General features: G+C 36.5%; 1 pseudogene; it reads right to left on the bottom strand.

Moving 5' to 3' along the window:
- Positions 1–222: 222 nt before the first annotated feature.
- The window catches only part of LOC128315379 (small ubiquitin-related modifier 2-like), a 63,694-nt pseudogene continuing 46,785 nt past the window's right edge, over positions 223–17,131 (bottom strand).

Here is a 17,131-nt window from a genome sequence, read left to right as displayed (position 1 = left end):
TATTTCAGTTGTTTTATTTTTCTGTGAATGGTTATTTTTCATTCTCTGTTAATCACCCCACTGATGTCCTCTATTTCCAAATCCAGTGAAGTCCTTTATGATCATTACTTTAAATTTTCTATCAGGAATACTTCTTGTCTGCATTTTGCTTAGGTCTCTTGTTGTGATTTTGTCCTATTGATGTGGGACATATTCCTCTGTCTCCTCACTTTGCTTAACTCTCTATATCTGTTTCTGTGTGGTATGAAAGTCAGATATGTTGTTGCTCTTGAGAGTAGTGTGCATGGGCAGGGTATGCACCTTTAACAAGGAGATGCCGGTATTCTTCCACAGAGGATTCACAGCCACTGCAGAGGCAAGGCTGGCCAGGCCCACCTGCAAACCATGTGGGTGGTTTATGCACTTTTAACAAGGTGTACGTATCCTTCATGGGAGGTGACCAGCTGCTACCGGGACCAAGGTCCCACAAAGTGTACAGTCAGGAGTCACAATGTTGGTAACATTTGTACAGGCCTTCTGGGGGAAGGGACCTTCAGTGCCAAGAATGAGGCAAACCCTGCTTTATGGGATGGGGTGTGGTATAAGACAGGTAGTGAATGCCAGTGGTAACTAGTGTCTGAAGCTGAGGTTGTGTTTATGCTAGGGGGCAGGGGAGGGAAATGGTACCAGTAAGCTCCTTTGTTCCTGGAGAAGTCCCTCAGTGAACTCTGAGATTAGCAAACCACTCTCTCTCCTGTCAGCAGCAGGCATTTTTTCACACTGCCTTTTTTATGCTGTATCTCCTTGGGTTGTTTGTTGTGCATGTCTTTAAGAGCAGGTACCCGACTTCTCATGGCTCTCCCAGCTGTCCCAGAGCTAGCCCACTGATTTTTAACATTCCAGGCTTTTAGTCCTGCTGGCTGTTAAGAACTCATAAAATTTGACCACTCTGACTTTCAAACCCAAATGCTCTAAGATTTGTCTTCCCCGAACAAGCCTCCTGGTGTGACAGTGTGTTTCTCACCCATTTACACAAAAGTGACTCCTTCCCTCTGGAAGCCAGATCCCTGGAGTTTATCTCCCCCTGGCATAACCTCACTTCCTTCCCACTTCAATATGGTCTCATCTCTACATTTAGTTATGAAGTTTTTTTTTTCCAGTATTTACATGATTTTCTGGGTCACTTACACTGATGAGAGTGTTATCTAGTTGTATCCTTGGGATGAGGTGAGCTTAGGGTCCTCTGCCATCTTAACCAGAAGTCTCTCATTTTGTTTGCCTTCACATTTCACATATAAGTGAGAACATACAGTATTTGTCTTTCACTGACTTATTTCATCTAGCATAATGCCCTCAAGGTGAATCCATGTTATTGTAAATAGGAGTTCCTCATTTTTATTTTTATGGCTGAATAGTATCTTGTTGTATACATATACCACAACTTCTTTATCCATTCATTCATTGATGGACACAGCTTGTTTCCATGTCTAGGCTTTTACAAATATTGTTGCTATGAACATGAAGGTGCAGATATCTTTTTGAGTTTGTGTTTTCATTTATTTGGATATAGTCCCAGAAGTAGAATTGCTGGATCATGTAGTAGTTCTATTTTAATTTTTAGAGGATCCTTTATACTTTTTTTCAGTACTAGCTGCATCCATTTACAATCCCAGCAACAGTGCACAAGGATTCCCTTCTCTTCACTCCATGCTGACATTTGTTATCTCTTGTCTTTTTGATGACAGCCATTCTACCAGGCATGAAGTGATAATCTCACTGTGTTTTAATTTGTACTTCCCTAATGCCTAGTGATATTTAGCATCTTTTCATGTAAGTGTTTGCCTTTTGTATATCTTCTATGGAGAAATATCTATTCAGGTACATCACCTAGTTTTTGTTTTCTTTTGTTTTAGTTGTAACAAGTGGGATCATGAGTACTATTGTTAAATCTGTTTTACAGTTCATTAGTTGGTAGTATTGAGTAAATTACCTATAACTTTTTTGAGTCTTGATTTTATCACATGTAAACTGGAGATGACCAATTCAGTATTCTGAGGATCAAATGAGACACTGTGTATAATTACCTCACAGTGCGGCACATAGTTTTCTCATTTTTAGTCTTCAATTATTAGGCCTATAAAAGGTTATTTCCTTGAGTTAAACTGAAATTCTTGATTGGATCCTTCGGAGAGATATACTGCTTCCATCACTTCCTAATCATCCTTCAACTTTCTAAGTTAGGACTTGTATGCACTCCAGTATACATGAAGAAAACTATCTGCTCTCTCCCTTCTACACAAACATACTTAATCTTGATTTATGTATCTTTGTATTGAAGTGCAGCATAAAATAAAATATTTTATTACAATTGAGACAGTTGTTAGGAACCATTTAGTCTAGTACTCATAGAGGAGATTTTTAACTTAGCCAAAGTCACAAATTGATAGGTAGAGCTAAAATTCAGTCTCTCCCTCAGAAAACAAACAAAAATGCACACTCATTTTTTATTGAATAAATTTGATGTGTAACATTGTGTAAGATGTATAGCGTTTACTTGATACATTTATGTAATGTAATATGATTGCAATGTCATTATATTTACACATTAGGGCACAATTTTATTATCTATTATGCTGTGCATTATACCTCTATGGCTTATTTGCTACTCATTGCAAGTATGTACGCTTAAACACCATTACTCTTATCCCCCATCCCTACCCCATCTCCTGTTAACCACTATTTTATTGTTTTTTGCAGGTTTAACTTTATGTAGATATTGCATATAAGTGATATCATAGTGTACTTGTCTTTCTTTAAATTATCTTGCTTAGCATAGTAGTTTCAAGATTTATCCATATTTTTACAAATGGGGGGACAGCTTCATATTTCATGGCTGAATAATATTTCATTGTATATAAGTGCAACATCATTTATACTCATTCATCCACCAATGGGTATTTGGTTTGTTCCATATCTTCACTGTTATGAATAATGCTGTGATAAACATGGGAGTACATATATCTCATGTAAATTTTATTTTCATTTCCTTTGAGTATATAGCCAGAAGTGTAATTGCTGGATTATAAGATTTAATTTTTTGAGGAAATGCCATATTGGTTGGACCATTCCTATCAACAATATACCAAGTTTCCTCTTCACCACATCCTCACCAGCACCTGTTGTCTCTTGACGTCTTGATGATAGCCATTCTAAGAGTTGTCTAGTGATATCTCATTATGATTTGGATTTACACTTACCTGATGATTAGTGATATTCAGCATCTTTTCATGGTTGGCCATTTTAATGTCCTCCTTGGAGAAATGTTTATTTAGTTCTTTTGCCAATTTATTTTCACTAGATTATTTTTTCTTGTTATTACCGAAATGACTGGGTTATTTATATATTTTGGATATTAACCCCGTATCTGATAATATGTTTTCAATTGTTTGCCCATTCTGTAGTTTGTCTTTTAATTTTTTCAATTGTTCATTTTGCTGTGTAGAAGCTCTTGAAGTTGACCTGGCCTCATTTATTTTTTTCTTTTGTTTGTGCTTTTGCCATCATGTCCCCCAAATTATCACCAAGACCAAAATTGATGAGCTTCTTCTCTACATTTTCTTCCAGGTCTTATGATTAAGTTTTTGATCCATTTTGAGTTAATTTTTGTGACTGGTGTGAGATAGATCCAATTTCATTGTACCACATGTGTTCCTACAGTTTTCCCCAAACCATTCAGTGAAGATACAATCCTTTCCCCAGTGAGTTCTTGTTTCCCTTATCAAGTATTAGTTGACAGTATATGCTGGGGTTTAGTTCTGGGATCTCTATTCTCTACCATTGTTTGAGGCATCTGCTTTTGTGCCAGTACCATACTGTTGTTATTACTATGGCTTCGTAATATAGACTGAAATCCGGAGGTCTGTTACCTCCAGCTTTGTTCTTTTATTTTTCTCGATTGTTTTGGCTATTTGGGGTCCTTTGTGGTTCCACACAAGTTTTAACATTGTTTCTTCTATTTCTGTGAATAACTTAGGCATTTTGATGGGGACTGCTTTGAATCTTTAGATGATTTTGGATAGTACCGCCATTTTAACAATATTAATTTTTCCAACCCATGAACATGGGTTGTCTTTCCATTTGTTTGTGTCATCTTTAATTTTTTTTTTTCAGCAAAGTTTTGTAATTTTCATTGTAATTTCATTGTAATTTCATTGTAATTCATTGTAATTTCATTGTGATTCATTGTAATTTCACTTCCTTGGCTAAATCGATTCTTAATATTTTATTGTTTTTGATGCTGTTTTTAATGGGATGATTTTATTTCTTTTTCAGATGCTTCATCACTAGTGTTAAGGAATGCAATGATTGCTGTATGTTGATATCCTATAGTCTGCATGTTTTGTATCTTGCCATTACGGAAATGGTTATTACCGAGATGGTTATTAATCCCAACTCTTTTTTTTTTTTTGCTTTACTAATTCCTTGGGATTTTCTATGTATAAGATATCATACACAAGTAACAATTTTACATCCTGCTTTCTGATTTGCCCTATTGTTATTCTAGCTAAAACATCCAATACTATATTGAATAGTAGTGGTAAGGGTGGGTATCTTTACATTGTTTCTGCTCTTAGGAGAAACAGTTTTCTCCTCTTTGAGTGCCATGTTAACTGTAGAACTGTCATATATGGGTTTTATTATGTTGAGTTATATTCCTTCTATATCTACTCTGTTAAGCGTTTTCATCATAAAAGAATGTTGTCAAATACCTTTACTGCATCCTTTGAGATGTAATTTTTATCTTTAATTTTATTGATGGGTGCATTATATTTATTAACTTGCATATTTTATATTATTGCATTATATTTATTAACTTTGCATATTTTTATTCATGCTTGCATGCCAGATATAAATCCCACTTAGTCATGGTGAATAGTCTTATTTGTTCTAGGATTTGGTTTGCTAATATGTTGTTGAGAATTTTTTTTAATGTTTATTTATTTATTTTGAGAGAGAGAGGTGAGAGAGAGAGAGAAAGCAGGAGAAGGGCAGAGAGAGAGGGATAAAATCCCAACCAGGCTCCATGCTGTCAGTGCAGAGCCTGACTTGTGGCTCCATTTCACAAACCATGGCCTAACCTGAAATCAAGCTAGACACTTAACCAACCGAGTCACCCAGGTTCCCTGAGAATTTTCATGTCAATATTCAAATAATTAATGATATTGGTCTATGGTTTTCTTCTGGTATCCTTATCTGGTTTTGGTATCAAAGTATTGCCAGCCTTGTAGAATTAGTTTGGAAGTATTTTCTTCTCCTTGATATTTTGAAAGAGTTTAACGAAAATTGGTGCTACTTGTATAAATATTTGGAAAATTCTCCAGTGAAGATATCTAGTCCTGGAGTTTTCTGTGTTGAGAGTTTTTTGATTACTAATTCATTATATTGACTTGTTATTGGTCTATTTGGATTTTCTATTTCTTCTTGAATCAGTCTTGGTAACTTAGGCGTTTCTAGAAATATATCCATTTCTTCTAGGTTGTGTAATTTGTTGGAATAAGTATAATTATTCATAGTAATCTCATGATTTTATGTATTTCTGTCGTACTGATTGTAATGTCTCCTTTTTTTGTCTTTTTGTTTCTTAGTCTAGCTAAAGGTCTGTGAATTTAATCATTTTCAAAATGAACCCTTAGTTTCATTGATCGTTTCTATTATTTTTCTAGTCTCTGTTTCATTTATATCTGTAAAGGATCTATATTTCCCTCCTTCTGCTAACTTTGGGTTTGTTTTCTGTTTTTTTTTTTAATTTTTTAATGTTTATTCATTTTTGAGAGAGAGACAGAGCATGAGCAGGGGAAGGGCAGAAAGAGAGGGAGACAAAATCCAAAGCAGGCTCCAGGCTCTGAGCCATCAGCACAAAGCCTGACACAGGGCTTGAACCCACGAGCGAGATCATGACCTGAGCCAAAGTCAGATGCTCAGGTGACTGAACCACCCAGGTGCCCCTTGGGTTTCTTTTTCTATTTCCTTAAAGTGTAAAGTTAGGTGGTTTGAGATCTTTCTAATTTCTTAGTGTAAGGGTTTAGGGCTATCAAATTTCCTCTCAGTATTGCTTTTGCTGGATCCTACAATATTTGGTAAGTTGTGTTTTTATTTTTATTTGTTTTGAGATTTTTTTAAAATTTCCCTTTTGATTTTTTCTTTGACCCAATGGTTATTTAGAAGTGTGCAGTTTAATTTCAACACATTTGTAGAACTTCTCTCTTATACTGATTTCTGGTTTCATAGCATTGTGCTCAAAGAAGATAGTTGATATCATTTCAATCTTAAATTTGCTATGACATGTTTGTGGCCTATCAGAGTATCTATCCTAGAAAATGTTCCATCGTACCTGAGAAGAATGTCTATTTTATTACTGTTGGGTGGAATATTCTGTATATGTCCGTTAAAATCATTTATTCTAAAGTGTGGTTCAGTTCTGACATTCCTTTGTTGATTTTGTCTGGATGATTTATCCATTGCTTACAGTAGAGTACTGAAATACCCTTCAATTATTGTATTGTTATTTCTCCCTTTAGATATGTTATTAATTGCATAACGTAGTTAAATGCTCACTTGGGAGTGTATATATTTATGTGTTAAGGCTTCCTGATACATTTTTTCTCTTTATCATTATATTCTTTGTCCTTGTTACCCTTTTTGGCTTTATGTCTGTTTTACATGATATAAGTATGGGTACTACACCCACTTCCTTTTGGTTTCTTTTGCTTTGAGTATCATCCTCCATCCACTCAATTTTGACCCTATGTATGTCTTATAAGCAACATGTAGGTGTTTGTCATGTTTTGTTTTGTTTTTAAATCCATCCAGCCCCTCTGTGCCTCTTGATTGGTGAGTTGAAATCATTTACGTTTAGGGTGATTACTGACATATAAAGATTTACTATTGCCATTTCATCTTTTGACTTTTGGTTATTTTGTTTCTCCATTGTTCCTTTTAATTCTGTTTTTCTCTACCTTTTTTTTTTTAAGTTTATTTATTTTAGAGAGAGACAGCGATAGTCCAAGTGGGGAAAGGACAGAAAGAGAGGGAGAGAGAGAGAATCCCAAGCAGTCTCCACACTGTCAGCACAGATCCTGACACAGGGATTGATCCTACAAACTGTGAGATTACGACCTAAGCTGAAGCCAAGAGTCAGAGGCTTAGCCAAATGAGCCACCTGGGTACCTCTATCTTTGTTTCTAAGCTGGTGATTTTCCATGGCATTTGCTCAGTCTCCTATTTTTGTTTTTGTTTTTTTGTTTTTGTTTGGTGTCTCTGTTCTAGATTGTTGCTTTATGGTTTACATAAAACATCTCATAGATAAAATAGTCCTTTCTCTGACAGTATCAGTTTATCTACATTTTCCTGTAAAGGTTGCATTCTTTTTGTCTTCTCGTTTTACATTTTTAATATTACAAATAACCTCTTTTTATGCTGTGATTTTTACTAAGGTTAAGCTGTAACCTTTATGCTATAGTGAAGAGCTTACTATATTATTCTTTAAAAAGTTAAAGTATTCTGTCTACTTGTTGGAGTTTTGTGTCCTCTCATCTTTTCATTTCAGCTTGAAGAATTTGTTTCATCATTTTTTGTATGCCAGGTATGGATGTGGTGAACCCTCTCAAATTTTGTTTTGGAAAGCCCTTATTTCTCCTCTATATCTGAAAGATAACTGCTGGATTGAGTGTTTTGGCTAGCAGTTTTTATCTTTCAAAATTTGAATATGTCATTCCATTCTCTCCTGGCCTGTAGATTTTCTGCTAAGAAATCTGCTGATTAGCATAAAGGGAATAATTTAGCAGGTTACTGTCTCCCCCCCTCCCCCGGATGCCTTTAAAGTTTTTTATTGTTACATTTGACAGCTTTAAGATCATGTGTCTTGGAGAAGGTGATTTGGCATTGAAATAATAAGGTGTTTTATTTGCTTTGTGGGCTTTTAAATGCAATTTCCTCCCCAGGTTTGGGAAGTTCTCAGCTCTTATTTCTTTAAATATGATTTCTGCTTCCTTCTCCCTCTCCTCTCTTTCTAGGACAGCCACTATTCTTATGTTGGGTTTTCTAATGGAGTCAGGCAGTTTTCACAGAGTTTTTTCACATTTTAAGTATCTCAGGTTTTTCTCTTCCTCTCCCTTATTCATTCATATATTTCTATCCCTGAGCTTGCTCATTCTCTCTTCCATGTGATCTGTTCCATTCCCAATGCATTATAATGCATTCTTCGTCTCATTTATTGTGTTCTTTAGCTCTAGAATTTGTTTGTTTCTTCTTTAGAATTTCAAAATTTTTGGTAAAGTACTCTTTCTGTTCATTAATTTTATTCCTGAATTTATTGTATTGCCTGAGCTTTCTTGTAGCTCATTGGTTTTCTTCATAATGGCTATTTTAAAATCTTTATCAGATCACATTCTTCCACATCTTTTGGTTCAATTGCTGGAAAATTGTAATTTTTTTATGATACCATATTACTATGATTTTTCATGGTGTTTGATGAGATGTGCCTCTGCATTTGAAGTAGCAAAGACCTTTCTCATTTAGGCAAAGCCTTCCCTTTGTCTTCCAGAAGGTGGTGCTATAGCACAAGTTTTTGGTTTCCCTTAACTGACCTGACCTACCCCTAAGGCTGGGACCTTGTACATATATGTTTAAAAAAAAGTGGGGGGCAGTGTGTGGTTTGGACTTTGGGTTATAGATATGCCCATGGGCTTGTGGGGAAATCCACAAGTGGGTGAGGAACTCCAGAGATCCATGGGCAGTCCCCAATACCTCCTAGGGAGACACTTTCTTATATATAGTTCTCTTTGCCTACTTCCTTTCCCTTTCCCTTACTCCGCCCCCCCCCCCCCCACCGCCCCCAGCCAGGCTTTGGGGTCTCTCTTTTGAGAGAGCAGAGAGCAACTAGTCCTCTAGCTTCAGCACACTTGGTTGGGCATATCTCCCCTCACCACATTTACTTTCCACTTCTACCAGAAAATTCATGCTGGCTTGTTGATGGACCAGTCAGTGTTTTCTTTGTGTCATCAACTCTGCTGCCACCAGCCCTACTGCCCTTTCCCTTCCTCTACCACCTCTACAGCCCCATCTACCCTCTTTCAGGTGCACAGATGGATGGATCTCTAAGGTATCCTGGTATGCTCTGCACAGGCTTTGTAAAAATTAGTCCTATCTATCTATCTATCTATCTATCTATGTATACATCTATCTATCTGGTTTGGGATGTGTCATTAGTTGTAAGTCAAAAGGGAGAGAAAGAGAAAACAACACATGCTGCCATGATGCTGACATCACTCTGATATACTTCTCCTTGTTATTCACACTCCGTTGTTTGAGAACTAGTATTTATATACTTATTTTAAGATCTTAAAGGGAGATAAGCAATTCTGCTTCAGGTCTGTATAAATATTAAGAACTCTTAAATTTTATCCAGAGACCTCAGCAGTAAACAAATGTGAAAAACCAGGATAAGTGTTCTGCCCAAAGTGTATACCCAATAAGTAGTCAAATAATTCCTTAAAACAGGTCTAAAAACTAACTCCATACATACTTTGAAATACAATGGTTTTAGAGTATGTATTTATCTTCTTGAAACACAGAAAACCCTACTTTTATGGGGAGGATCTGATCCTTTCCTAGATAGTCAGAAATAACATTGGTGGAACAGATCTCCTTCTAATTAAAATGCTGTGCTATGATTTGAGTTCTTGACACTATCATTCTTGGACCCCAGGTAAGACTCTCTAAATGAAGATTATAATGTAGTTTTGGCTGAATATATAATAGACAGGTTTACCCAATCTTTGTACATCTAAGTGCAATGTCAGAAACTTGTTAGGGAGAATGATTTGTTGTAAGGCTGCAGGGCTTGTGGTAGTTTTGAATTCATTATTGTGCAAACAGGGCGGGACAAGTTGTTATATCTGCACCAGCCAGATAGATGTTGAAAGGGAGTTATCAATTACTATTCTGACAGGACTATATCATTTTGAGCACAGACATAGCTAGCCTAGCTCTACCACAGTTAGGTAGTAAATATTTCTGGTTTTTAAAATATTGTATCCCCACATTTTGGGGTTACCGAAGTAATACCTGATGCTGTGTAAATAATAATGTAGGGCATGACCATTTTATTACACATCCTAGCTCTCGCATTATTATTATTCGTGTCTCTTTGCTTGTCATTCTCCCTGGTAGTATGTAAGCATCTTGAGGATCAGATCATGTATTGTTCATCTTTGCATCCCCAGTGTGTAACTGAATGCCTGACACAGAGTAGATTCTCATATATATATATATTTTTTTTAATGAATTGAAAAACTGTATTAAAAGGCTATAACTAAAGAACGATTAGCCAGTACTTCCTATAGCGAGTCTGGATGGGCTATGGATAAATGATTTATTGTTCATGTTTAAAATATGGACATAATTCTATATACCAACTGGTTGAAAGTATGAAGGAGGAAATGAAAGTTTTAGTGTTCTTTGTTAGATATTGGGAAGATCATGTAGATCTTTCACAGATAACGTTTTCGTAAATTATATCATCTATTACAGTCTCTTTGGGGAAAACTCCAAATAAACTGTAACCTCAGTAAAGTTTGATGCCATGCATATTTTGCCAATCACTTTATCTGTAGTGCCAACAATAGGGCCTGACAGGTAATAGGTACTTAATATATAATTGTTGAATTATCACTGAGCAGTTTTGTTGATCTACACCTTGTCTCATTCTAAAAATGATAGGGGAAACCTAACATAAATAGATACAAGTAGAAAAAAGATGTATAAAAATTGGGATAAAGGGAAAATTGGTAGAAAAAGTAAGTTGAAGGGGTAAGACAAATCAATGAAAAATATGAAATATAATCTTGTGTAGGTGTGTGTGTGTGTGTGTGTGTGTGTGTGTGTGTGTGTTATATTTACTTTACGGATGTCAAAAAAAAAAAAAAAAGAAAATATCCAAACCAGTAACACCATACCATATGCTGTCAGTGCTCTGCTAAACCTCTCAGTGTGTTCCAACTAGCATTCAGGTGGCTATTCCTGCATCTGTGCCTAGGACTCTTTACCCTAGAACTTGAGGAAGCTGATGCAAGTGCTGATTTGAGCAGCTGCAACTTAAGACTAGCAATAGTTGGGATAAGAATATCCCTATCCCCTTATTAGTTAGGAGTGACCCTTTTAAGGCACATGTTTTCTTCTTTTAAATCATTTCCCACCATCTATCTGAAGGATTAAGCTTCAGTAGCCCACTCTGGTATCTTTTTCATTTCCTTCCCTTCTCTATATTGCCTCACCACTTCTTTGCCAGTGTTCCCTGCTCTTTCCAGATAAACTGCCTTAAATCTAATCTTTGTCTTAGAGTGTGTTTCTTATTAAAGCCAAAATAAGACATGTCAATAAAAATTATATTCCAAAAGTGAGTAGGGTAAAATAAGCCGTATTGACAGGAAGCACACTTTTCTGAAAAAAAAAGCTGCTTCATGGACACTCTTAAGAGTGGATAATGGCTGATGTTTAAAACAACATTTTTGATGACCTTGATCAGGCAATATCTCTCTCTCCTATGATCATGATAACTTCTCACTATGAGAAGAATTTGAGGAAGGAAAAAGAACATTTAATCCAGCTGCAGAAAGCACTGCTTGCTCCTCTTCTGGATTCTCCATAAACTAGTATTAGGGTTATTCTATCTTTGCTGACTTGACTACCATTGCATTTCAGCCCAATTGTCATCTATGTTTGTCACTTTGGTTTTACTCATTTGAAGGCTACTGTTCATTAGCTACTTGTTACCGTTTGGGCTGACACACTGCTCACTTTCCAAGTCTCTCCACACATCTAGTGTCACACTTTTTCCTTGTGAATTTACCTTTCAGAATAAAAGTTGTCATGCATGATCCCTATGGAGATGAGCAGGCTTTTTTTTTTCTCCCAGGGAAAGAATAAGGAAAATATGATATGCTGACACATCAAATACTTAAGCCAAACATTTCATTAATGTACCTATACATTTTTTATCAGGAGTCTGATGGACAATGGTAGTCTGTCACCTGCTTCCTGCTCTTGGACGCAACTAGTTGTCATGTCTCTTAAGCATCTGTAATACAATTCTGGAAAGTAAGTGTGCTTGACTTTTGTTATAACTTTGTTTCTTTTGCCACCCCCTAATTCAATAAAAGCAGGAAAACAAAATTCCAGGAAAGTAAGAGTTAACAAAGAATTGAATGAAGTGAGAGATTCTGGCCATGGTTAGATAACTTAAAATAAGCAGATCGTGCCATAGTTGGTCTAGTTTTTTAGCTTCTTTGACAGCTTGTTCAGAACATCATAGTCTAGCTGTGATTAATTGTTTGGCTATCATTTGTTAATATGGCATAGTAGAAAAAGGGGAAAAAACTATGCTCTTGAAGATGAGACATGTCACATAGACATAGCAAAAAACTGGGTTTATAGACTCAAAATGAAATATATTGGTGAACAATTAAGTGATGAGTAATCAGTACAAACCACCGGTATGGAAAATTCCTCATTTCTCAACACCTGTCACCCTCTCTGCTCTCCCTTCCCTAACAACCCTTCTTTTCACATGTCTGAATATGTGGTATCTTTGGTAGGTACCAAAGCTGTCAGTTTGTTTATATATGGTAAACACTATAGCTAAATGTTAATAGAGAAACAACACTTGCATGTATCTAATTTAGGTAAGGCAATATCAGTCTGAATATTAGAAAACAGATTAAAAGAATATAGGTCCCTGAATTGGAGGTCAGCATAGAATTGGAGAGTAGAAGGACTATTATAGAGGATTTTATTAATAATAAACATTTGCTGAAACCTCATTTAGTGCTAAACTCACTACCAAACCCACTTTATGCCATTCCGTGCTTAATCCTGACAATAACTTTGACTTAAGAACTGTAATGGTGCCCCTTAGCAAATGAAGGAATTGAGCCAGAGAGATTAGTTGTCTAAGGGTAAATGGTAGAGTCGGCATTTTTAGTTAGACTGATTCCAGAACCCACAGGCTCAAATGAACCCCAATACTCATGGAGCCAGGTGACTGTAGCTGATGGATAGCTTATTACACGATGAGAGAAGAAAAAAGAAATGAGAGAAGAAGAATCTAGAAATCTTCAGTAGCTGGGTATGAGAGGAAAAATATTAGGTTCCGCACTTCCAGAAATTCCAGTAATACCAGAGAAGAGATTTTTTGGGAACCCAAGGACAATGAATATTGGATCAGAAATGGCTTGGGTCTAGGCATCAAAGTCAGATATTCAAGAAAATATTATTATCAAGCAAGTAAAAAACATAATGTGTGTATAAACTTGCTTATGAATAGATTTCTTAGATGTCATTAGCAACTTAAGAATAGGTCCTTCATTGATACAAGGTGTGTTGCCTTCCCTAACAGTTGTTTCCGAGTTACGGACTCACTTCTAGGAAGATACGAAACTGAGGAGGAGGCTAGCCATCCAGAGCACGATTATGCAGGATGGGGCAGCAAGCCGATTGCTATTCACCAGGTTTTACATTAAAGTTCCTTCAAAGATTGTTTCAAATCTCAACTTCAATTTGCTTATGTTGGGAAGAACAGAACAATAACAAAAGTTTCTTTTGCCACATAATCCAGGTAGTTGTAGAGTAGGTGAGGACGAATAGGATTAGTATTTTCGAATGGAGTGATACTGAAAAATGAGAAGAGGCCATCAGTATAAATTAATGGATGGGATTAAAAGCGGTTAATGTATGTATTGTAACTTTTACAGATGCTTTATATGAAAAAGAAAGGTTTTAGAAATGTTGCATGTGGTTTTCTTCTCTTACTTATTTTCATTGTATGACTACATTTGAAAACTCCTGAAAACTTTTTCAGTAAAGAAGTCCTACTAATTTTGTTTAACTCTGTTTCCCAAACATATTTCTCCTAAAGAATTTATTTTTTCAGAGAATAACTTTTAACATCTAACTGGTGAATCTAGGCTCAATTTTGGGAAAAATTTCTGTGGTTAAATCACTTCATTTTAGATAGGATAGAAATTAAGAGGTAATTTATTTGGTATGTATAGAAAAATATAAGCATTTGTTGAGTCCTACCATATGTCAAACACATATTCCAGGTCATTGGTAATGACAAAAATCCCTTCCCTTTTATAGAATTTAATATTGCCCGTGACAAGTTGTCTTCTTTAGAACAAAGCAATCTCATTGATAAGAAACTTCCATTTATGGAGCAGCTGGGTGGCAGTGGGTTAAGCCTCTGACTTCAGCTCAGGTCACGATCTCACATTTTGTGGGTCTGAGCCCCGCATCGGGCTCTGTGTCAGATTCTGTGTCTCCCTCACTCTTTGCCCCTCCACCACTCTGTCTCTGTCTCTGTCTCTGTCTCTCAAAAATAAATAATATATATATATAAAAAAAGAAACTTCAGTTTGTGATTTTCAGAGCATTCCCACAAATCAAACTGATATTTCAAAGAGGTTAAAAACTGAAGCGAACATATGATATCTCTTAAAATCTGAGAATTCACATTTAATTAAGGATGTATCAGAATGAGATATGAACCAGATATATCAAGTTACATTTACATAATCCAATATAGCCTAATAATCAGTCACATTTAATACATATGTATTTTGTTTTAATTGCCACTTTGTGTGTTTCAGTGGCCTCATCTCTCCAATTCACTTAATTATTTATTAGATATGATTTTCATTTCTAAACTAATCTGTACTTTTTCATTTTATTTTTAGAATTGAAATACACTTTACCTACTTCTGCAAGATTTAAAGATTATGTTTTGTTCCATAATTTTCAAATAGTAATTCCTACATTTTCACAATTAAATCATACCAAGTGACATAATTCTCCTCCCCGCCCCCAGTCGAGATACCCAGATACTTTCAGGAACCAGTTCAAACATTCTCCTCTTAACTTGCTAACACTGTGTGCCCTGCCCCCACATTCTCCTGTAGATCTGCCCCATGCAACTACACTCACTCAGTGGAAGTTCCTCTAAAGCAGCTCCTGACACATCTCATTCTATAAACAGTCCAGGCAGTGCCCTGGGCTAACTCCTATCCTGGAGAGGAAGGTGACCACACATACCAGTTTGACTGCAGCTCCAGCAGTGGGCTGGGGTAGACATTTGCTCTGATTGCTAGCCTATCCTCCCACAGACACGTCACAGAGGGCAGCACAAGTAGACAGCCCTGCAGTTCATGGTCATTGCAACTCCAACAAATGGACTGGGGTAGACACCTGCTCTGACTGCAGGTCCTTCCTACCAACAAAAGGCTCTCAAAGGGTACGCAGGGAGAATATCCTGTAGTTTGCTGCAACCACAGCATCAGCAACTGGGAGGAGGGCAGGCATCTGGTTTAACCCAACTACAAGCCAATGGCAGCCCCACAATGGCCCCTTCATGGCACAGGGAGTAAACCCTGCCGACAACAGGCAAATTGGGCCATTGCAGCTTACTGCACGAATGTCAAACACAGCTCAGCCATAATAGTAGTGTGCACACAACACACAGGAGACACTCCTGAAGTACCTGGTTCTGGCAAACAGGGAACATTACCCTTTAGGGCACCACCGGACCTCTTCTTCATAAGACCGCTATTTTCAAGATCAGGAGTCACAGTTGACTTTCCTAACACACAGAAACAGGCACAAAGTTTACAAAAAATGAGGGGACAGAGGAATATTTCACAAATGATAGAACAGGACAAAATCACAGCAAAATAGCTCAGTGAAATGGATATAATAACCAATATGCCTGACAGAGAATTCAAAGTAATGGTCATAAAGATACTTCCTGGACTTTAGAAAAGAGTGGAGGTTCTCAGGCTTCCAACAAAGAGAGACAGAAAAAAAAATCAGACATGAAGAACTCAATAACTGAAACTAAAAACAGAACAAAACAAAACAACAAAAAACACAAAACACTAGAGGCAATCAATAGTAGTTTAAAGAAAGAATGGATCCTTGAGCTGGAAGAGAGTATAATGGAAAGCAACCAAGTTGAACAGCAAAAAGTAAAGAAAAGAATGACAGGAGAGCCTGGGCAGCTCAGTTGGTTAAGCATCTGTTGGTTTTGGCTCAGGTCATGATCTTCCGGTTTCACAATATCGAGCCCCACAGCAGGTTCCACTCTGACAGTATGGATCCTGGTTGGGATTCTCTCTCTCCCTCTCCCTCTTCCCCTTCTCTGATCATTCTCTCTCTCTCTCTCTCTCTCTCTCTCTGTCTCTCCCTCCCTCCCTCCCTCCCTCCCTCTCTCAAAATAAATACACTTTAAAAAAAGAAAAACTGAGAAATAATGAGAAAAGTTTAAGGGACATCAACAATACCCTCAAGTGTAGTAACATTCACATTATAGGTATCTCAGAGGAAGAAGAGAGAGAAAAGGGGTTAGAAATTTTATTTGCATAATAACTGAAAACTTCCCTTATCCGGTGAAAGACACAGACATCCATTTCCAAAAAGTACAAAGAGTCCCCAGCAAAATCAAACCCAGGAGGTTCACACCCAGACAAACAATAATTAATATGGCAGAAAGCAACGATGAAGAGAGAATTATAAAAGCAGGAAGACAAAACAATTATATGTAAGGGGAACTTCATAAGGTTGTCAGCTGGTTTTTCAGCAAAAACTTCAGGCCAAAAGAAGTATGTATTCATGGTGGTGAAATGAAAAACAAAAACAAACAAGCAACAACAATAAAACCGCTGCATCTAGAATACTCTATCCAGCAAGGCTAACTTTCAGAAAAGGAGAGATAGTTTTCCAAACAGAAACAAAATATCAAAAACTTTAGTTTATCACCACAAAGGCAGCCTTACAAGAAACATTAAAGAGAATTATTTGAGTATAAAGTAAAGGCGACAATCAGGAGTAAGAAAATTACAAAAGGGAAGAAAAAATCACAGTTAAATACAAACAATAAAAATAGATTAATCACTTATGAAACCAGTACAGAGGTTAAAGCATAAAAACAGTAAAATAAATTATATCTACAAAAAGTCCAGGAATTCACAAAATAAACGAATATAAAGTATGATATCATGCACATAAAACACGGGGAGAGGGGTAAAAATCTAGTGCTTTTAGA

Source organism: Acinonyx jubatus, chromosome C2, assembly GCF_027475565.1.
Source record: "Acinonyx jubatus isolate Ajub_Pintada_27869175 chromosome C2, VMU_Ajub_asm_v1.0, whole genome shotgun sequence".
Taxonomy (NCBI): Eukaryota; Metazoa; Chordata; class Mammalia; order Carnivora; family Felidae; genus Acinonyx; species Acinonyx jubatus.
Note: the sequence above shows the minus strand (reverse complement) of the source record. Positions and strands in the feature narration are given on the sequence as shown.